Here is a 23,301-nt window from a genome sequence, read left to right as displayed (position 1 = left end):
TGCATTTCTCAAATGTGAGTACCTTTATCTGCCGGTCTATAAATGTTTTTAGATGAAAATGTGCCTCCATACTAAAAATACTTGGACACCACTGACCTAAATCATCCCCAAGAGATGCCTTTTCTATCCCAGATGAATGAATTAAATAGCAAGAAGTGATATTCCATCAATATTCCAGCGACTCCCAGCTGGACAATTCTTTCTTAGATTTGAGCTTGTGTTGCTTCATGGAAAGTTAATCTCAATTTTCTCTGAACCCCCATCATCCAGGAATGCTACCTCTCTGGAGAGCCCTGGAGAAATCAAGAAAGTACACATGCATTTGGTCATCGATTCCACTTCCACAGAGGGCAGAGAGGGGCCCCACCTCTCCCCTTGACTTGGGTGAGGTGGGAGGCATGGTCTTGTGGTTGATTTCGGTATGCTATGGAATAGCAGACCTGGAGCCACGGGACATGACTTGTTGCTCTATTAGACACGCTAGATAATCTCCTGAAACAAAGAAATAAAGCAGTGATTCGGTGGGAGGATTTTCCTGTCAAGAATTATGAATGCCGAAGTAACCCAGAAAATATAGCTGTATTTGAACAGGGCCAGGCAAGATAATGGACAAGAAGACCTGTTAAATGTGAGGTCCCATTTAAATCGAAATGATCCCCCAAATCTCAGCTCCCAGGGGGGGTCTCTGTTTGTGCATTCCAGGGTAGAAATACTACAGGGACACTTTTGGCGTGTGATGGGCACTGAACCTACAAATAGCAATAAAAGATGGCCTTTCAAGTGGCTTCCTTCAGTAAACAAAAGGTAAATAAACAGCACTGCTCATTTAGAAGATAACTAAGGGGCGCCCCAGTGGCTCAGTCAGTTAAGCATCTGACCTCAGGTCAGGTCATGATCTCATGGTTCATGAGTTCAAGCCCTGCGACAGGCTCTGTGCTGACAGCTAGGAGCCTGGAGCCTGCTATGGATTCTGTGTCTCCCTCTCTCTCTGCCCCTCCCCCACTCACACTCTGTCTCTCTCTCAAAAATAAATAAACATTTTTTAAAAAAAAAGATAACTATCATGCCGGTCAGAGTGGCTAAAATGAACAAATCAGGAGACTTTAGATGCTGGAGAGGATGTGGAGAAACGGGAACCCTCTTGCACTGTTGGTGGGAATGCAAATTGGTGCAGCCACTCTGGAAAAAAGTGTGGAGGTGCCTCAAAAAATTAAAAATAGAGCTACCCTATGACCCAGCAATAGCACTGCTAGGAATTTACCCAAGGAATACAGGAGTGCTGATGCATAGGGGCACTTGTACCCCAATGTTTATAGCAGCTCTTTCAACAATAGCCAAATTATGGAAAGAGCCTAAATGTCCATCAACTGACGAATGGATAAAGAAGATGTGGTTTATACACACAATGGAACACTACGTGGCAATGGGAAAGAATGAAATCTGGCAACATTTGCAGCAATGTGGATGGAACTGGAAGGTATTATGCTGAGTGAAATAAGTCAGGCAGAGAAAGACAGATGCCATATGTTTTCACTCAAATGTGGATCCTGAGAAACTTAATAGAGAACCACGGGGGAAAGAAAGGGTTGGGGGGAGTTACAGAGAGGGAAGGAGGAAAACCATAATAGACTCTTGAATTACAGAGAACAAACTGAGGGCTGATGGGGGGCGGGAGGGAGGGGAAGCGGGTGATGGGCATTGAGGAGGGCCCCTGTTGGGATGAGCACTGGGTGTTGTATGGAAACCAATTTGACAATGAATTATATTATAAGAAAATTATTTAATTATGAAAAAATTTTAAAAATAATAATAATAAATTTTTAAAAGATAACTAAACAGTACTTTAGACTTTGTGACAGCAGGCAGAAGAGCGACATGGCGGGGGGTGGGGGGCAAGCCATTTGTGTAGAGAGCAGTAGGCTTTGAGTCAAGAGACTGGACTTTACCCAGGTTCTATGTCTAATGTCAGACTGACTTTTGGCAAAGTAAGACTCAGCTTCCACTCAGTTTCCTGACGCATAAAATGACAAAGGTTGCTCCCGGCGCCCCGTGCTCTGACTCCGGGTCCCCTACCAGAAAGGGCTTCTTTATAAAGGTCACCTTAACTTGACAGGCCACAACTGTCCTTCCTACGAACTTCGCACAGCAGGACAGAAGCTCCACCTGTTTGCATGAGGCCTGGGTTGTGGGATAAGGGATTTCCTGACGGAACCCCAAGAGTCTGTATCGTCACATCCTCCCCAGTGAGCCCATGAGGAAGTGTACCAAAAAGCCACAGGGTGAGAACAGTTTGGGGGCAGCCGTAAGAACAGGTTGTGTTTATTTAGGGGCTGGAAATGTAAATGCACGTATCAGACGCCTCCCCCACACCACCCACACCGCCCCTACCATGGTTACCAAAAAAAAAAAAAAAAAGAAAAAGAAAAAAGAAAGGACACAGCGGATCTTTGGCACAGTTAGGCCTTGCCCATTTTCAGCTCTGGTCTTTCTCTGAGGTAATATCTTTATCTGCTGCCCGCCAGACCTGTTTGTTGGTGCAGGCAAGTTTTGCTTCCTTCTGACTCACCATAGCTTGCTTTGCGGCAGTGAACCCAGAAGCCACTGTTTCCTGATGATCTTTGGCCTACTTCTTCCGAGATGCCGTGGGGCAGTCATGGCACCCTGGGCGGTGGGTTGACTTTCCCTCAGTCAAAAGCCTTTGGCACGGCCACCTCCTGGTTCCCCCGAATCCCTGCTGAGAAGTCACGGTGGAGAAGTGCCAGGAAACGCCTCCCACACTCTGTTAATTACACAAGGGACTTTCAAAAGTGAAAACTGGGTATCCAAAGCCCCCAGGAAGTACCATACGAGCCGCGACCTCCAAAATGAACCAGTTAAGGAGGTCCAGCACAGCGGAAGAGGGCTTGCATTTCGAAGTTAGATAAAGCCCAGTTGGACCAACCTTAGTGCAACATGGAACTCGTTAATAGTTCCACCTGCCTTGCTGTTTTGCAGTTCCACGCCTCGATTGTGCTGCCTCCGCTTTCTGGAATGCTCTGCCCCACCCCACGGCCTCTCTTCACGGAACTACCTCCCGCTTATCATCCGCACTTCAAACACCACCTCCTCCAGGAAGTCCACCCTGCACATCCCCAGCTGCATTAGACGCCCCTCTTGGTACTTAGCCTCATGCCCCATGTATGGCTGTCATTGCACTTACCATATTGTTGTATAATAGCTATCTTCCGCTCCTACGCTGAATTTCTTCTTGGCCAGAACCAACACATTTTATTTATCTTTGTTCTCTCCGTAGCTCAATGCATAACTTAGTATGTTCATTAAATAAATAAACAATCGGGTTCATCCACTTATCGGCAATATGTTCTGGGCAACTTAGTTCACTTCTCTGAGCCTCGGTTCTTTCCTCTGTAGGTTGGAAATAACAATCCATGCTGTTGTTCAGAGTGGAAGGAGCATATGGAAAAGTCTACTGCAATGCTGATGCACAGGCATGGAGAATTAAGTGCACAGGGCTGTGAGTCTGCACAGGGAATGGAAAAGAAAGAAGAAGAAGCAAGCTCACTTCCCCCACAATGAGGACTCCTTCAGTCAGTCTGCAGCCCTTTCTCCCGGGAGGTCGGGCACCAACCCATAGCTCCCTCACCGCAGGAAGCCTGGGAGTCTTTTCCTTTGTTTGTTGTTGTTGCTTTTCATAAATGAGAAACACAAAAGCAGATCCTTGCTAAACGTTTCCCTGGGACTGCAGCATCTTTAACTGGATTGACTGAGTAGAAGATTATTTTTGTCATTTCTCTCATCGATACAGGTCCCTACAAGTCTAGGCACCTCCCGGCCCCACCAACACATACACCTCTCTCAAACAGGTCCTTTTTCAAGTGAGGTCAGGCTTCCCCAGAGAGATTCTGGTGCTTTATCCACACACTCTGGGGAGGAAAAGAAGAGGCAGCAGGGGTCGGAGGCCCTGGAAACTTGACAGGTAGCCTGGCTCTTGGAGAGTCTTCTCAGTGTGTCCAGAAAAGTTTCCAAGTACTGGGGATCATAAAGGGCGGATGTGCAGAAGCCAGGTAATGCCAACGTGTCAGGTACTGGCTTGCCACAGGTGTACAGGTGCCACAGGACCATCACCACCCACTCCCAGTCCCTCCGAAACACACGGGCACAGCGGCACCCCACATATATCGAACTACCTCCCTTCTGGCAACATGCAAGGCTCTCCTTTGCTCTAGTCCCCACGAATCCTCTGGTGACCCAGGCTGGAATCAGACCCCGGGAGTCTTCTAGAGCACATGCAAGCCAGGGTTAACTTATTCACCAATCATTGACTGAGCAAGTGCCTTGTGCAGGCCAATCGATGCCTTCTGGAACATGCTCACGAGTCTTTCTCCCCATGGGGGGGGGGGGGCGGGAACAACTTCAGGCAGAAAGCGTGGTAAGGCAAGGGCTTGGTACGGAGGTATTGAAGGGAGACATCTGTGCTGAGCCAGGCACACATCATCAGCATTCAAGTCATTCTGCAAGGACATACAAGAGGGTGCCAGACCACTCCCGGGGACCCACAAGACAGCTGTCAAAGCAGAGGCTGGGTGCAGTGGTCAGACAATGGGGGAGGGTCACGGGTTGGAGAAAGAGCAAAGGGAAAGAGGGCTTCCCACGGAAGTTCTGCCTCTTTCAAATTCAACCATGGCCAAGGAACCAAGAAGCGCTTAAGTAACTTCCCCATGATCACCTCCAAAGTACCTCAGGGTCCAAGAATTGAAGATAAAGGAGCTCCTTACAGGGAAGCTGATGGAGACTCACACGAAGCCTAGTTTGGACTTGGCCGCATAGGCTACTCTGGAGGGTTTTAAACGTGTCTCAGAAACACACACAATCTTCCCTGGGATGTCCCCTCCCCTTGAACCTGGGCAGGTTTCTGACTCGCTTGCAATCACCTGAATGTGATTCAGGTGGCAGAAGAGATGCTCCATGACTTCTAAAGCCACACGCCAAAAGGCCTTGCAGTTTCTTTTTTCCCTGGGACTCTTGCACTCAGAACCCTGAACTCCGAGCCATGCAAAAGACTGAGGCCGCCATGCTGTGAGGCAGCTCAAGCGTGTGGAGTGGCCACTTGTGGGTGCTCTGGCTGACAACCCACTGAGGTCCCAGCCCACAGCTTGCCAGATGTGTGAATGGGTGAGCCTCCTGATGACCCCAGTGCCATGCCTTGAATTGCCCCCTGCCCTTGATTCTTCCCAGCCAAGGCTCCAGACATTGTGAAGCAGAGATAAGCAGCCCTTTCCATCTCCTGTTTGAACCCCTGGCCTGCAGAGTCCAGGAGCAGAGTGAAACAGTTGTCTTACGCCACTGAGTTTGGGTGATTTGTGGTGAGTGAGTGGCAAGACGTCAGTGATCCAGTGATCCTGGAGGTGAGAGCGAACAGTGCTTGGAAAAGGAGGGGGGAATGCACAAACTAGACAATGACTCTGTGGGACAATAAGAGAAGGGCAATGACTTGAGTGATGCGGTCTGTACTCTGTTTTCTTTTCTGAGGTGAGAAAGGAAGCGAAAGCGAATGTAATCACATGTCACATGGGATGCTTAGGTCTTGCCTCTACTGGCCCAGCCTCGTAGCGGTTGTTGGGCACTCATGCCCACTCGCTCTGCTCTAGGAAGACAGGAGCCCCCTGCCCCTGAGAGGGCCCCTGGTGGTGGGAAGTCAACTGATGGGACATCAGTGTTACCTACAGTGGGTATGATTTGCAAACTTGCAGTCAGGAATTCATTTTTCACAGCAAGAGAGGGAGGTCACTCCTGGTGATTCAGATCTCGGCAGGGGGTTCTGCTTTTTGTCCCTGATCATGTCCCAGGCATGCTTCAGGGGGTGACAAGGAGTGTGTCCCCCCCAAAGATGTCCCAGAAATCATCCAGTTATCCCTGAGATGGCTTACAGTCCTCATGCTGAAAGAGACCCTAACCAGCACTGAGAGTGTTGATTTGACCCCAGTTTCAGGCAGTTTCTTATGGCAAAGCTCTTTATTCTTTGAATTGTTTCAATTTCTATTGTTTGGAAAAAGGTCACTTTCTCACTCCCACCTGACTGCCAGGAATATTTACCCTTATTTAAACAGCCCTTTATTAGAGCTCAAGTAGATTTTAAGATGCCACTCTGACACCCTTGTTCTAGGAGAAAAGGGAGGAGGACTTCAACAGGCCAGGTCGGGGGTTTGGAAGCTGGCCCAGCAGTCAGGTCACAGGCTGAGGAGCATCTAGGACCGCTGGAGTGCTTGAGGATGGTCAGAGCCCTACACATTCAGGGGGGAAGTGGTGGCGGGCTCCCAGATCTGCAGGGTTCACCTGTTGACCTCTGTTTGGGTTTCCTGAGCAGCTCCATTTTCCAAGGATCCACTTGTGTTGTCAGAAGGGCATTGCATCTGCCTCAGTTTGCTCTGATATCCTGTAGGCTTTGAACTAGAAGGGACCTTAGAAATCACCTAGGGCAACCCCCAGGAAGGGAAAGAACCCATGGTCACACAGCAAGTGTTCTTTAGTGCCAAATCTAGAACTAAGATCAGGGAAAGTAGGGCCCCTGGCTCCCAAGTCAAGGCTCTTCTCACTGTGCTGTGAGGCTACCCAGATGGGCTTCTCCTTAGACAGTATGAATTCAGAGAATCTGCTGGAGCTTAACCAAACTCCTGGGTACCAAAGGTCCTGTCTGCCAAACCACACCTCTTCCTCCCCCCACTCCATACTCTAATCCCTGCCTCCCAAACCTCTAGAATATTTTGGAGGTGAGCAGAAAAACAAGCTGCCAAGGCGGTGCTGTACTCCTTAAGCATCCTCAGATTTAAAGCTACTGATCATTCTAGAAATTAAGACTTTCCCAACCACCCTTTCTCCCCTCCCTACCCTGGCTCTGATTTCATGTCTGCCTTTTTGTTTCTTTGGCTATATGAGGCATGTCATATAACCAAGCTTCCATATAGATTGTTTCCTATAAATGCAAACACTGTATTTGAACATATTAATAAGACTTAATTTTGGTCAGTGTGCTGTTTTGGGGGTTTTTCAATAAACCGTATCCCTTGAACACATCTTTAGACAAAATAAAATACCAAGAAAAGAAGAGCATGATTAATTGCAGACAATGGAGAAATCACTTGGACATAAATGTTGTAATAGAGTGACAGCTTGTCTTATATTATAATTGTTTGTGTAAGCATCTATTATTTTTCCCACTGAAGCTGACTGTTAAGGGATTACATCAGGTCTTTTTTCAGTTCTGCATCACTTACAACCTCAAGCATAGTGCTTTTCATATATGAAGGCCTCTATAAATGCTTGTTAAATTGAATTTTTTTTTAATTTAGTGAGAGCTCACTATGTGATAGGCAGGGTGTTAGAGGTTTTCACAGCTTTAAAAAATTGATTCTCGTGACTACCCTGTATCAGTTAGTTATTGCCACAGTAATGATGTCATGCAAACCACCCTCAAGTTTAGTCGTTTAAAATAGTAACCTCTTATTTTTTGTGGGTCTCCATGTTGGTTAGCCAATTCTGCTGATCTAGGCTGGGCTCCGCCCATCTCAGGAGAGCACGTGTGGTCAGCTGGAGGGCAGCTGGGGGGGGGGGGGCTGATCTAAGATGACCTAAGCTGGGGTGGCGAGAATAATTGGGGCCTCTCCCCACATGAATTTTCACTTTCCAGCAGGTAGCCTAACCTTAATACTCATGATGGAGGTGGCAGGTTTCCAAGAGAGTAAGCTGAAGCTTACGAGCGCCTTAGAGGTCTAGGCTCAGAACTGCCACGCGGTCACGTTGACCACATTTGTTGGTTAAAATGAGTCACAAGGCCAGCCCCAGATTCAAGGGCTTGAATAAATCAATTCCACTCTTGATGGGAGAACCAACAAAGTCATGTTGCAACGCACTGAAGGATTGTGCTCATTTTTGCAGTCCATCCACCACCTAAGTCCAATTTGGAGATGAAGAAAGAAAATGGGCAGAGCTTAAAGATTTGTTTAAAATGTTATACAGTTGCATTGTCGTGATGGCTGCGCAACTCTAATAAATTTACTAAAAATCATTGAACTGTACACTTACAAGAGCTGGCTTTTACGGTATGCAAATTACTCCTCAGTAAAGCTGTTTTAAAAAAAAAAAACTGAAAAAAAATTTAAGTTTACTGAAGATCGTTTAACTCATGATTGTCCAAATCTGCGTTTAAACTCAGGTATTCTGGCACGAAACTCAGCAATCTTCCCAGCGTGCTGTATTTATCATACCTAACGTATCCGATTCGCAGAACTGGGGAATCTACTGAGAGTAAGAAAGATCTTCTCCAGGGTATTTTGTCCATCCCTCTTCCTTCAAGCCGCTGAATGTGGAAGGTTGCTGATGCAGGAACATGACCCATCTTCTTAGGCTGAAAACTAGAAACAGCACTACAGGAAACCTGAGCCAGGGGAAGAATAGGTCCCATCTTCCCCAATGCTTTTGGGATCCAGGATGATCAGTACGAGAAAGAACTTGACCCACTGTTCTTTTTGGAACCAGAAGCTGCAGGCCGTTCTTGCCTTTTCTGACCATATCCTTAGTAGCCTAATGGGTTTAGATTCTGGTACTTAAAAAGCATTTTTATAACATTTTTCTTCTTATTTTATTACCCGGTGCCCAAGTCAAAGTGTCCTCTTTGGGGCTGAAAATGGTTGTATTCGTTTCATTATTTTTATTTTTATTTTATTATTTGGGGGAGGAGGGGCAGAGGGAGAGGGAGAGAGACTCTCAAGCTCCATGCGGGGCTCAATCCCACGACCCTGGGAATCATGACCTGAACCAAAAATCAAGAGTCGAACGCTCAACCAACTGAGACACCCAGGTGCCCTGAAAGTGGTTGTATTCAAATTAAAGTTTGCCCAAGGAACTGTCTTTGTGGATAAAATCCCCTAATATGAGGACACTAGGAATAACAACACTTTTTTGATAGTGGGTTTGTATATCTGTGGGTCCTCCCTTGTGTGCGTGAAGGGATCTGTGAGAATGATGAACAAATGGGAAGGGCCACGGTTTCGTCTTCTAATTTGGGCTTGTTTCTGGAGAGAGAGAGTGACATGCCGAGGAGACACATCCAAGCTCACTATAAACAGCTTTGAAGAGCAAATTGGGCAGCTTTCATCAGTCACACACGGACCACATCAAAAGCTGCCGGAGGAGAATCACTTACCCGATGTCAGGCAGGGTCAGGCCAACGTTATCAAACGCTCTTACTCCGTATTAGAAACCAGAATCACCCGGAGAAAAGGACGTAAAGAGGAGTGTCAGAAATCAAGCCACGGGAAGGAGGGAAGCAAATAAGGCAGAAAATGAGATGCGGTGGCGGTGAGGAGAAGGAGGGAAGAGAAAGAGAGGAAGAAAAAGGGAGAGGAAGGGAAAGAGGAGGATACGTAAACAGGCAGCGAGAGATAGACAGCAGAAGACAGCAGAAAGAAAGTGGGGGAGACAGAAGAAAAGAAAAGCAACAGCGAAAGAAAGACGGAGAAAGGGGAGAGAAACAGCCTTCGTCCGGGGGTAAGGCCACACTGGCAGCCATCTGGCCTGAGGACTCACTGTCCACGCAGACTTCTGTCCGAGGTCAGATCGGTTCCATGTCTGCATCTAGAGAAGCGCCATCAAGTCTCTGGAAAAGGGGGTGGGATGCAAAGCAAAGAAAAACACACACTCCAATCCTCTTCCCCTTAGGTCCCCAGATTATCTCTCATCTCCTATGAAGGGCTATTCGATCATCCTGGCCGGCTTCACTCAGCCTCTGCAAATCAGAGGGAACAGTCATCAGAAAGCCAGCCCGACGTCCACCTAAGCCTCCCACTGGAGTGATTTCATCTTTTATTACAAGAAAGCTAGGGCAGTCATGTATCAGCTCAGGCTGTAAATCTGCCTTCTTCATAGATCAAGTTCGATTTTTCAACTAATTGGAGGGAAACAAATCCACTCCTGGGTCAAGCCAAGCAAATTTCCCCTTTTCTGCAAAGCACCTGGTTCTCTCTTAATCAAGAGGTAAGGGCCCAGGAGCCTGGGGGTCCCAGGGTGGAGCTTTGGGGAGCCCAGGGTCAGCGAGAGGATAGGAGGTACAAGAGAGGGGGGCCCATGCCACAGGGGGGCGATATGAGAAGCGGGAGATGGAGGGGCTTCCTCCAAGGCAGAATTTGCTCATTATATCTTTCCACCCCATGAAGAGATATTGGAAATAACAATGCATTAAGAACAAACAGGGCCCTGAGACCGCCTGGCTCCTTAAACTCCATGCCCATTTGCTGAAACAAAGCAAGATACTAGGAACAGTTTGAGAGTGGTTCCCAAGGCTTAACTGCAGGGTTTACATAGGAGCTGAGAGAATAACCCCCAAAAACTGTATGAGCCAGTCATTGGCATGCATCATTTCATTTCATCATCCCAGCAACCCTACGAGATAGGCATTCTTCTTACTACTATTTCCATTTTACTGATGAGGAAACAGACACCCAGAGAGGTTAGACGATGGGCCCAAAGTCACAGAGTGAGAAATCGGAGCCGAGCCTCCCCCCGGGGCCGGTCTTCCACGGCCCCCACTGCTCAAGCCGAAGGTGGACATGACGGAAGAACAAGGCACAGGATGGAGGGGAAGGGGGCTGGTCATAGCCTCAGTCCAGCTGGGCAGGACCAGGGTTCTGAATAAGATGGTAACGGACCGTGTCACGGAGAAGAGGCCAGTTTATGATACATTTTTTTAGCTTTGGGAAAGTGGCGCAGCCCTAAGCCAAGACAGAAGGTCACATTATTATGGGCAGCAACAAGTTTCGGGAGCTCTCTAAACTCTTCTATTGCCCTTTATGAAAGCAAAAGACCGGAAAATTATCCGTAATTACAGAGCCATCAGCTCTGAATTGCAACACCTCTTGCATGGGCCAACATGGCAAATGACTCCAGAGCATTCATCAGTGTCCTCAAGTCCTCCTCCCGCCCCTGCCCCACTTTGGCATGTCTTGCTATAAGCAGCCCACCCCGTACAGCAGTGGGGTCTGGAGCACGGGCTGTGCGGTCAGACAGACCGCTGTTCACGTATTGTCTCGACCACGCACGACCTGAGTAACTTTAGACACTTTGTTCAACGCCTCCGAGCCACTTTCTTCATCTGCAAAATGGGGGCTACAAAAACACCTTAGACCCAGCAATATTCGGATAAAATAAACAGATGGCTGCATAATAGCTACAACAATACCTAGCATGTAACAAACGCTCTTTACGAAAAGCTGTCATTATTACATTTTCTCCACCCCTTCATCTTCTTTATTGGAAGCTACCAGAGGAAGAGGGAAACCAAGAGCGACTGCTTACATAAAAGCCGGATAGAGCCTGGCGATTCCACTGGAGGCAATAATTATAACGCTGCTTCAGAGCACGGAGAGTTCCAAGAACAGAATACACACTTGGAACAAGTTCATTAAAAAATTGCTTACTCATAAAAGCTGCTATCGTTATAGCCTGACAAATGGAAGACACACAGCCAATAAATAAGAAGGCCGTGGTAAACAAGCCGACTGTACCGTGCGGTCGCTTGATTTCTCTCTTCCCATCCGTCAACTGTTTCCTAACCTTTTATGGGGTTATAATAACAAGTTCAGGTAGGTTTTATGTGCCTGTTTACTCTGAGTTTTCCCCAAGCTCCAAATAGAGGGAAGAAGCTTCCAGACTTCTCCACCAGGTCCCGGAATGGAAGGAGGACGAGGCAGCTGGAGTCCTGCAGGCCTGCTCCCGCTGCTTTGCCCGAGATCAGCGCCAGGCTCTTCCTACCTCTTCAGCCCGGCTCGAGACCTCGGCCCCTCTGCACCTCTGCTCCCACGCCTCTGCATCAGGCCACTCCAGGAACGGCTTCCCAGCCTGCCTGGGCCCTGCTGCCTTGCCCCAGCCCACATAGGTCCCCTCAGTGGAAGGAGTCCTCGCTGGAAAGTCAGGAGATGGGGATGATAGCGCCGTCCGGCCGCTTAGTAGGCAGACATTGTCACTGAACTTCTCTGAGCCTCAGTGTTGTTGTCTGTAAAATGGGTATAACGACTCCCCCGCAGCATTCCCGTGAAGCTTTAAAAAGTCTGTGCCTGTGAACTTTTCCTATGGAGTGCCTGGCGAAGGTGGCAGGCGTTGCATTCAGTCAGCCACGGTGATTAAGCCCCCCCAATCCCAGCTCTGTCCTATGAACTTGGGGGCCGGAATGGCAACAGGCAGTGAGGGAAGGACCCCTAATTAGCTGCCCTCAGAGATCTGAGTCATGACGCAGTAGAGATCACCGAGACTTCAAATTGCTTTCAAAGAGTTTTTAAGGGCAGATGTGACCTGAGGAGACGGGGCAAATAGGGCTGGGTGCTGTCACCCCTCCTCTGCCCCCACTCTCCACTGCCCTACCCCATCCCTGACGGACTTGGCTACATCCTGTTCTCTTGCCAAAGGCCGGCAACATCAGAAAGGAAGCAGCATGGTGCTTTTATAGGGCCTGAGGCCAAATAAACTTTTGCCAGCATTTACCAGAAACCACGGCAAATCATAAATTCTTATGTAATGAAAGCCAGTAATTTCCATATACTCTTTTCTCACCCAAACCCCACCTACTTGACTACTGTTTTGTGGAGGTTAAAACAAAAGCATGTGTCACTTAGTTACATAAATCAACAGCCAATTTAGGCTTTGAAAACTTTATTTATTTTGTAAAAAGGGGACTAAACACTAGGCGATACCCTTTTGGGAGCCAAATTCTTCCAGAGCTAAGTTTCCTGGAAAATCTCAGCAGCTTTTTGTGTGTGGGTGCTTGGAGAAGGGAAATGGCTGGCTTGAATTTGAATATGCAAAAGCGAGGCTTTTGGGCTCCACTAGATTATTCTAGATATCTTTATTATCAAATACGCACTATGTACAGAGCATTGTGCTAGGCGTTGAGATACAGAGATGTGTCCTACACATGATTATTTCCCGCTCACCAGAATCACCTGGCAGGGTGGGAAGGTTACATAATACAGATGTCTGGGTCCCACCGCTAGATAATCTAATTCAATTGAGATGGGGTAGGGTCCAGGCTTATCATTTCTTTTTTCCGCAGCTGAATCTCATGGTCAGTCAAGGAGGACAATGAGGCATACGATGAACAATGCAGGGGAGCGGGGTAGGTATAGGGTACAGGAGTCCTGGCTGGAAGGGAGCAGGGACCAGTCATGGCAAGCTTGATTCATTCATCCCACAAAGAGCTACAGATCTAGGACCATGTTTGGTGCTGGGAATACGAAGGAACCTAAGGCCTGGCTCCCGTTATCGAGGAGTGGGCAGAATAATAAGACAAGGGCAGTTATTCTGCATGTAGGTTCTGTGATGAACTTGAGCACAGAGGCAGATCCTGGCCCCTCGGGCAAGTCTGAAAAGACTTCTCAGAAGAGATATGCCCAAACCATATCCTGACAGATGAGAACGAGCTAAGCAAACACAGGAACAAATGCAGAAAACTTTCCTAGCTGAGGAAGCCAGCCTCGTAAAAGACCAGAGGCAAGAGAGAGCTCATCGAGTTCTGAGAACTACTACAGTTGTACAGAGCAGACGGGGGGCAGTGGAGGGGCTGGACGGCCAGTGGGGCAGGAGCAGAACATGATGGGCTTCTCACACATCGGACCATTCGGTCACTACTCCTTTGTCTCAATCCCCAGCGTGTAGCACAGGACCTGACAGATGATGAACATGTAATAGCTGTTGGTCGGACAAGTCAATACTGTGGAACGCTGGGAGCAGAGCTCTGGGGAAACACAGACACTTAAAAGCTAAAGAAGAGAACCCGCAAAGTGGAGGTGCAGTCAGGGAGATAGGAGAAAACGACACTATGGGAATCAGTGGTCCAGAAACCAAGGCAGGGGGGGAGGGTGGACAGAATTTCCAGAAACAGGGGGCTAGTATCAAAGGTTGGAAAGAAGCCAAAGAAACACATACCAGAAGCCAGTTGTTGAAGAGCAATGAGGTGGTCGTTAGAAGTTTAGCCAAGAACCATTGCCGATGCTAAAAGAGAAGTATGGTGGTAGCAAGACGGGGGAGTTGGGGGTGGGGGGTATTGGGAAGGAAGAGACTGCCCAAATAGATTCATCTGCTGCAAGGCTTGCCCATGAAAGGGCAGGTGAGACGTGAGAAGGTGGAGAGAGAGGTGTACGAGGCTAAGAGAGGGTTTAATTTTTTGTTTTTTGAGATGAATTTTCCTAACTTGAGCTCAACTGAAAGTTCCTCTAAGAGAAAGGTTAGGCACGGAGGACAGTGCACTGGCATGAAAAGAGCAGACTTGCCACTTACTGTGTGACTCCGGGGCCGTTACACAACCTCTCGGAGCCTCAATTCTCATCAGTAAAACAAGGACAATAATGCTCAACTTCAGGGGATCTCACTCAACGATGCCCAGTGCGTGATTGACTCCTGTAGGTTTTGATGTTCATTTTTTTTTCATTTTTAAAAAAATTTTTTAAATATTTATGGGGAAGGGAGAGAGAGAGAGAGAGAGAGAGAGAGACAGTACAAGTGTGAGAGGGGCAGAGAGAGAGGGAGACACACAATCTGAAGCAGGTTCCAGGCTCTGAGCTGTCAGCACAGAGCCCGATGCGGGGCTTGAACCCACGAACAGTGAGATGATGACCTGAGCTGAAGTCGGAGGCTTAACGGACTGAACCACAAAGGCAGCCCTTTTTCATTTTTTAAATTATTTATTTATTTATTTTATTTTTGAGGCAGAGAGGGACGGGGGGCGGGGGGGAGGGGAGCAGTGGAGGATCCGGAGCAGACTGTGCTGACAGCAGAGAGTCCAACGCGGGGCTCAAACTCACGAACTGTGAGATCATGACCTGAGTCAAAGTTGGACGCCTAACTGACAGAGCCACCCAGGCGCCCTTTCTTTTTTTTTTTTCATTTTTGATTGAAAAGGGGGTCCACTTAAAAGTTGTTGGGGGAGGAAAACTTGCGTTCGCCTTCTATCTCTCCTCTTAGGAGTTCAGTCACTAAACATTGTACCTACACTTCACTTTCCTCAATCAAATAGGACCCTGTTCCCTGCCTCATAAAGCTGGGGCTTTTAGATTTACTAGGAACATAACAGCAGAAGACCCTTGCAAAAGTTAACAGTGTCACCGGCATGGTATGATTACCATCCCCGCAATACAAAACGGAGAACCTTGAGAGGGGTGACCAATATTTCTTTAGAGTCAGGGTGAATCATGAGCTCATTCTTAACAGCTATGAGACCTTTGGGAAGCTGAACAGGGGGTTTCTGCATCTTGATCTCTAAAAGTATCAAAAAAAAAATTTTTTTTAAGTGTTTGAAGTTCTCCGAATAAATGTTACTTTCTTTTCCCCCCGATCTGGAAATTTTAAAACCGGTGTTGTCTTCCAACTCCATGGAGGTAATAAGAGTGGGGTTTGACTTGGTTACAAAGGAAAGACAAGAAGGTTCAAATTCAACTATATGCAATGGTCATTACAGGCTAAAGAAGTAAAAGTAAGCTGTTGCTAAGCTAAGCTACTGCTCGGGACCTTCCTTGGCAATTTTTTTTTAGCTTTAACAATAGGCCATGTATTTAACAGTAGTCCCGATTCGGCCAACTCCTGTGCCAAAACAGTGCCTTGATCAGAAGATAAAGGTCAGTTTCTCTAATTTGACTCCAAGCTCCTGGGAGGCATAAGAACAGGTCTTAATTATTATTTTCCTCCTGCTCTAGGTTCAGTGCCTTCTCCACCCATAAGGGGCACTCTACAGTGGCACTAGAGAGACCCAGGCTCTGCTCTGCAGCATTCTAAGAAGGTGCCATTGACCAAGTGACTCACCCTGTTTAGGATGCAGTTTTCCTCATCTGTAAAATGGGGACACTTCTGATTTGCAAAGGTTGGAAGAAGGAGCAGAGTGAGGGTCTGTAAGGAGCTGGCCCAGTGACCAGTCTCATAGTGGAGGTCAACACATCATGGGAGCTCATATTATTGATAAGGCAGAACCAGCCAGCATCCCATGCAAGGGAGCCCCGTGAAATCAGGGTGCAGACAGGGATAGTAGAATATGAACAGTCAGATTTTATAGCAAAAAAAAAAAAAAAGTTCAAGTGAATTTTCTCCCCATTTCACTAAAATAATATGCTCCTAGCCTGAAACCTTTTTCCTCCTGTCTACTGCCCGAAACTCATTTCTTCAACAGAGATCTAAGCTACCATAAATCCCATCAGGGGTCAAAATAGCTGACACAATTTTAACTACAAGAGAGCACAGCATAAATGGCATCATTATTATCCCCAAGGGCTGCTCTCTGCTTTTTCTAGGGGACAAAAGAAAAAGTCATATTTTTTAACCTGGAAATATACAGTATTCTAGAATTTTGAGGGACAGATTCAAGAACTCAGAAGCACAAATGCTGTTAAAATGTTAAAAGAAAGTATGACCAGGCCTAAAGTGACCAATCTTTCTGCCTTCATAAAAACTCCTTACGGCTATCCTATCCAAAAAGCTAGAGACACTGTTTCTAAATAAAGTCAGTTCTGCCTCCAATGTCCTGTGATTGCACAGTCCTCTCTATTCCTCTGTGTTCTATAACCAAATCTCTTCTAGTGACAGGCACTCGCTCCCTCACTGTGTCCACACACTTTCTCCTGGAGAGCTGCAACAGTGCAGGGCGATTCTGTCACTAACTCCCCAGGGCTAGTTCAAACCTTACGAGTCAAAGGCACAGTCTCCAACAAGATTGCCCTCACTTCAGGCAACAACCACAAGTTCAGGGGTCCCCAGGCCACCTGCACTTTTGCCCCGCTGGCTAAACTTGAGGGGTTCCCGTGGCTCCCTCAAATTCACTAATTCCGAATGACTCACAGAATGCAGGAAAGTGCTGTCCTTCTTGTGAGACTTTTTCATTAAGGATATACATCCCCATGCAAGCCAAATGAAAATCCATGTAACAAAGCCTGGGAGGGTCCTGAATGGGAAGCTTTTGTGTCTCTCCCAGTACAATTGAGATGCACCACCCTCCTGGCACATTGATGTGTTCACTAACCCGGAAGCTCAACCGAGTCTCAGAATGAGAGCTTTCATTGGGGTTTCATAAGGTAAGCATCATTAATTGAATCATTGGCTATGTGGTTAAATTCAATTCCCTCTATTCACGAAGACCGGACCACTATCATGTGGCTCAAAGCCCCAGTACTCTAATTACATGATTGTTCTTTCCAGCATGGCCCTCTCCCATGCTGAAACTATCTAGCGGCTCACTATGAGTCACTTCATTAGCATAAATTCAAGTGTGGTCCCAAAGGCCCACCATGAATAAAAAAGACACTCCCATAATTCTGGAAATGCCAAGGGCTTAGAATCTCCATCCCAGGAACCCAGGACAAAGACCAGGCAAATACTTTACAACACAAAGGAAGGTTCAAACTTCTAAAATACTCACTATTGACATTCTTGACGTCATGCTTGTTCACCTGTTGGCAAGTTCAGCAAGTCAAAACTTCCTTGCTTTTCATCTTTGGCACCATCATGCCTGGCCAACCTCATTTCCCCAGCACAAAATCTGCACCCTACCCCTCCTGTTCTATCTCAGTTTCCCCAGGTGAATCACAGAATGCTGAGTAACCTCTGGACCACAGGTGAATAAGACCAGAAGAGGACCTGGGACAGAACCCACTCTGATATTTAAGAATAAGCAGAGGAAGGGCAGCCTATAAAGGCGCTTAAAGAGGGAGGGGAGGGAATTCAGCTGCTGCATCTGGTCCTGGAGGCCCAGGAAATGAGCTTTCCACCTGCAGAGAAGGACCAACAGTGTCAGCTACTACAGGGAGGTCAGAAGGATAATGGCTTCAAAGTTTCCCTCCGATTCAGCAATAAAATAGTCATCGATGACCTTGCTGAGAGCAGTTTCAGTAGAGTAATGAGGGCAGAAACCAGACTGCAGTGGGTAGAGTAGAAGGAGAGGAAAAGCAGATACATATGTCTCTTCAAGCGGAAAGCAGTCGCTGAACAGTGCCACCGGGCCTGACAGGAGTTGGATCTTCAGGACGGAAGATGTGCACATGTTCAAGTGCAGATAGGAAGAGGCCAAAAGGGAAAGGGACAGGGTGACTGCTCAGGGAGCAGAGAGGGAGAATTTACCAAGCCAAGCTACTAAGGACTAGAAGAGAAGAGCTCCAGAGGATAAGGGAAGGGATCAGCCCAAACGAGGATTCTCTTCTTCCATTACAACAGCAGTCAAGGAAGGAGGCACAGAGGTAGTGTGGCTAATTTGTAGGTTTGGTAGCAGTAAGTGAAATGGCGGAAAGGGAATGTTCCCACAGTTGGCTTCTACTTGCCCTGTGAAGTAGTAAGCAATCCCATATGCTTAACTTGTGAAAGTCAAACGTTTGAGGAGAGGAGAAGAGTGAAGAAGGCACAAAAAGTCTGGTGTAGAGAATCAGACAGAGACCGACCAAGGGACCATGGAACTATTACAGGCCAGCAGTGGAGATCCAGGAGAGCCTGAGAACCATGAAGCGGCAGTGAAATTCATCTGCAGATCTGTGTGGGTTTCTCTCCAACATTCAGCAAAACTGGTAAAGAAGGCTGGCGGTTCATTAGAACCGAGGTTAAGGTTTCGCCAGCCAAGTAGGAAAGAAAGCCAGTGGAGCAATGATATCGGCTACACGGAGGCTGAAGTAACAGGCAGCTGGAGAGGGAATGAGGGGTGGGCTTATACAGAGAAAAAAGTATGTACAGGGAGACCAAGGATCTGAGAGTCCCTAGTTTAAAAGATACAAATAGCGTGAATGATGGAGTAGAAGTAGAAAGATCAAAAAATTATAGTCAGAAATTAGGATACGGCCTAGAAGATGACAAGGTCTAGGGTGAGACGATGTATGTGTGAGGCTCAAGCAGAGTGGAAGCGAAGGTCACTGTCCACAAGAAGACCCAGGGGAAGTCGGAGTCGTGTTGGGGCATCCTCATGACCACTGAGCTAACCCAAGATGAGGCAAGGGGTTCAGATGCAGGAAAAGGCTGTGAGTCGTGTGCTGATATCTTTAGTGAAAGGTTGGATGACTAAGAGATTGTCACTGAGGACCAAGAAATACACCATGGACATCACGAATCAGAGGCTTATGGGCCAAATCAGACCAACAGCCGGGTTTTATTTGGCTGGTACAGGGTTTTTTGCTTATTCGTTTTATGATGAATTACCTCTGACCATTTAAAAATCAGGAGAGTGCATATAGAAGTCTGGATTCTTGAGGCACCTGGGTGGCTCAGTTTGTTAAGCGTCCAGTTCTTGATTTCAGCTCAGGTCATGATCTCATCCTTCGTGAGTTCAAGCCTCGCGCCCGGCTCTGTGCTGACAGCACAGAGCCTGCTCGGGATTCTCTCTCCCTCTCTCTCTGTTTCTCTGCCTCTCCCCTGCTCATGTACTTTCTCTCTCTCTCTCTCAAGATAAATAAATAAACTTAAAAAGGAAAAAAAAAAAAAAAACAAACTGGATTCTTTGGAAGGCTGCTCCTAAAAACTATGAATATCTAGCAACGTGGGGCTGATCTTTCTCCACGGTGACCTCCAGAACCAAGGAAAACTTGTGCCCTTTTCAACTATCTTGCTGTCTCTAGCTCACTACAGTCCCCATAGGCACTCACCTAGGGTACTGGCAGATACTTGTAGGCATTTCATTGGTGACCTCTAGGAGAGGGCAGGAAATGCCAAAGAGCATGAGACTTAAAGGAGCAGAAATGTTTCCATGAGTCATGTGGGGGAGTCATAGTAAGGAGCAGAGCCACTGACACCTGCTGACCCTGAGGTATGGGAGAATGAGCAGCTCCCCTTGAGAAGGGAGAGGCAGGTTCAAGCAAGAAGGTGGAGGGAGTGGTCGGTGAGAAGTCAGAGATTATGAATGAATTTCTTGAATGTGGAAATTCCAGAGGACAGACATAAATTTTTGGTAAGAGCAGGGCTGGTGAGAGGAAACACAGAGCAATAATAAAGGACGGGGGGAAGCAGGTGACTGGAAGTCACTTGAGAAAACAGATATTCGAGATGTGAAGCCTCTAATGTGAAACCGCAGGATTTTCTGATTATTCTTGGGAGCAACTTCGTGGTCACTGAGCTGGACCCCTGGGCTCTCAAGTCACTTTGGCAGAGATCCCACCAGGACAGCTCAGAAATACCTAAGAATAACCCTGATCCCGAATCACGCAGAAACAAATGAGACTGAATTTCTAAGCCTCTTTTGTCTCCACTCTGTCCAACTGATCACAGAATCTCAGTAGGAAGAGTCTTAGCTGGGCACATACCCATCATCCAAAGCAGGAAGCCTCTTCAATACCATTCCTAAGCACATTGCATTTAGTCACCCTCGGGGCAACACAGGGACCTGTCAACCAGGGGAGGAAGAAGTCATAAGAGCACGCGCCAAAAACATGCTGGGTCTATTTCAAAATTTCAACAGAACTTGGCTCAAGGTCCAGGAAAAAAGAGTGAAATCGCTTGTACTTCCTCTTCCCCCACCGCATCGATTCCTGTCTCCATCCCAGTAAGACCCTTAGCAATACATTTCAGCCACAACGGTATGCCTTAAATGGACTTCAGTGAGCTGGCCAAGAAACCTGACCACCCTATTAAAGAACAATTTTCAAGTAAATTGTATTCCGGTTTTTAAACACCCAACTTGTAAACCCCAGGCACGCAGCTCGCCAGCATGGTGAAGGCTGTCTGCATATTACACCAGATTTCAGAACACATGTATGTTTCAACTTGTTTGGTTCAAGGATCCCATCGATCAAAGCATCGTGGCTTACGCCTCTGACAATAGCTACAGAGTCATCAAAAGCTGCCTTCTCTTTTTAAGCAGCAAAGCCCCTTCCCCTGATGTTTCCTCATCTTACAAAGAGCTGCTTGCCCATCCCTTTCTGGACTCAGTCCAGGCTCCTCCTGACATGTCTTAGGAGGTGTGCGGACCCCATGGTCACAGTGGCCCTGTGGGCTTCACTACAAACTTTGGCACCTAAGGGTTATTTGGGTAAAATGGTGTGAACTCAAGAATCACCACGGAGATAATGCAGGTCCCTTTGTCCCTCATGAGAATTCCATACTCACTCCAAGGTTTTCCTATTAAATCTTAAACAAGTCAAATTGATCTTTGATCTTGGGATCGCTTTTCAGTCAGATCTCCGATGGTAGATTTTCCTCCTCTTTTACCTTTCTGCTGTTCTCTCCTTGTCACAAAAAAAAAAAAAAAAAAAAAAAAAAGAAAAGAAAAGAAAAGCAATAAAAGGAATCAGAGAAGAACTCATAGGTTCTCACCTTGTCTTGCTTCAGTCTAAACAAGAAAATGTCTTATTAAAAAAAAAAAAGGGGTGGGCTGGGCAGGAGAAAGGTGATATTTAATTTTATTGGGGAGAACGAATCATTGCTGGAGAATGCCCGCGGCTAAATGAGACCATCAAGCCAAGAGCAGAGCAGCGAACCGCGTGCACAAATATGAAGTAATATCTCTCTACTCTGAGGGAAACTGACACTCAATTTCAGAAGCTACAGGCAGGCAGCTCTGAGTTTGGAGAAATCCCAGCCACCTCCTTGAAACCATTTACAACTGCTTCTACTCTCTGCAGTGAAAGCTTAAAAATGCAAATGAAATGGGGCCATTTAAAGAAAAATATCCCTGCTAACTGTGCTCTGGGAAAGAAAAAAAAAAAAGCCTATAGCTCAGAGGGCAATCTTAAAGTCAATGAAACTCAGCAGCGCTGGATGATGCTTCATTCTGATGGATAATGTGCGCTGTGCTTCTCTCTCATGAGTTTAGAAGTATTTAAAGAAAAGGGTAAAACCACCCTGTTTAGGAGATTAATTTCTTTTCTGGGAAAAAAAAAAATGTCTGTTTTTGCTGTCACTTTTGGTTTGATGAAAAGTAAAACCAGAGCTCATTCTAAATGTTCGCTGCTGAAAATTACCAAGGAAGGGGGTTGGGGAAGAAAAAAAAAAGGAAAACAAACAAACAAACAAAAAAAAAAAAAACCTTGAAGAGGTCAAGTCCTGCCCCATTTCCCCAGGCAAATCATGCTTGTATTATCCAGGAAGCCGTTATAAAAGTAGTTCTTCAGGGATACAGATTCTAATAATATGTGCCGCATTTATTGAACACTAAATGTCAGGGACTGAGCTTAGCACTTTACACGACTTCTGTCATCTTCACAATAGCCTCTCCCCATGCCGACACATGCAGTAGGTCCTACTGCCCTACCCATTTTACAGGTAAGGCAGGTGAGGTTGAGATCAATGATCTTGCTCAAAGTTACATTGGTGGAAAATGACGGAGCTAGACTGAGTTTAAGTTCAGGCTGTCAGCTCCAAGCCAAAAGCTACAATATGCTGTGTGGCCAACATCGTCTCAAGGCCAGTTCATTTCAATTCGAGTCAGTAAGCCGCAGCACACTGTAACATTGACACAATTCAGTAAATTCTATCTTGCTTTGAAACTTCTTTCTTCGAAGGCTGCATTTCGAATACAAGGTCATCAGCATTCGATGAGCAGGCACTGTAAACCTAGAGCTGAGGGGCTCTCAGGTGGGGATGGCCAGCCAGCCAAAGGATACACGGTACCTCCTGCCCTTCGTGCGCTGAGGATATAATTGCGGATTTATCTCTATTAAAGCCATTTAATTTGAAAGAAGAACCTACATTGATTTGGAGCCTAAATTCATCTTGGTGCAATTCAAAATCATTTTCCCACTTTATGACAAGATATTAGAGCCAGGCTGCCAACATCACCACCTTCTCTAATTCTTGGGTAAATGAGGCAGTCCGAATCTGACCAGTACAGTTGACCCCTGAACAACGTGGGGGTTAGGGGCACTGATCCCCCAACAGAGTCGAAAATCTGCATTTAACTTTGGACTGCCCGAAGCTTAACTAATAGCTTACTATTGACCAGAAGCCTTACCAATAACAAAAGAGTTGATTAACACAGATTTTGCATGTTACATATATTATATACTATTATGTTATTATAATAAAGTAAGCTAGAAAAAAAGAAAATGTCATTAAGAAAATCACAAGGAAGAGAAAATACATTTACAGTACTTTACCATAAAAAATACATTACACTGTCCCATACATTGTGTCACATACATTGTGACAGTGTAAATTAATACCCTCATTAGGAAAACAGTTTGGCATTTTGAACATTTAGAGATGTGTAAACCCTCTAATCCCAGATTTCCACTCCCAGGTACCTTTGCACAAATTCTTGCACATGAGGACCAGAGGTCATGCACATGAATGTTCCTAGCTGCAGTGCCTATA

The sequence above is a fragment of the Panthera tigris genome, chromosome F3, assembly GCF_018350195.1.
Source record: "Panthera tigris isolate Pti1 chromosome F3, P.tigris_Pti1_mat1.1, whole genome shotgun sequence".
In the NCBI taxonomy this organism is placed as follows: domain Eukaryota; kingdom Metazoa; phylum Chordata; class Mammalia; order Carnivora; family Felidae; genus Panthera; species Panthera tigris.
The sequence above is the reverse complement of the archived record's forward strand: the minus strand, read 5'-3'. Positions refer to the sequence as shown.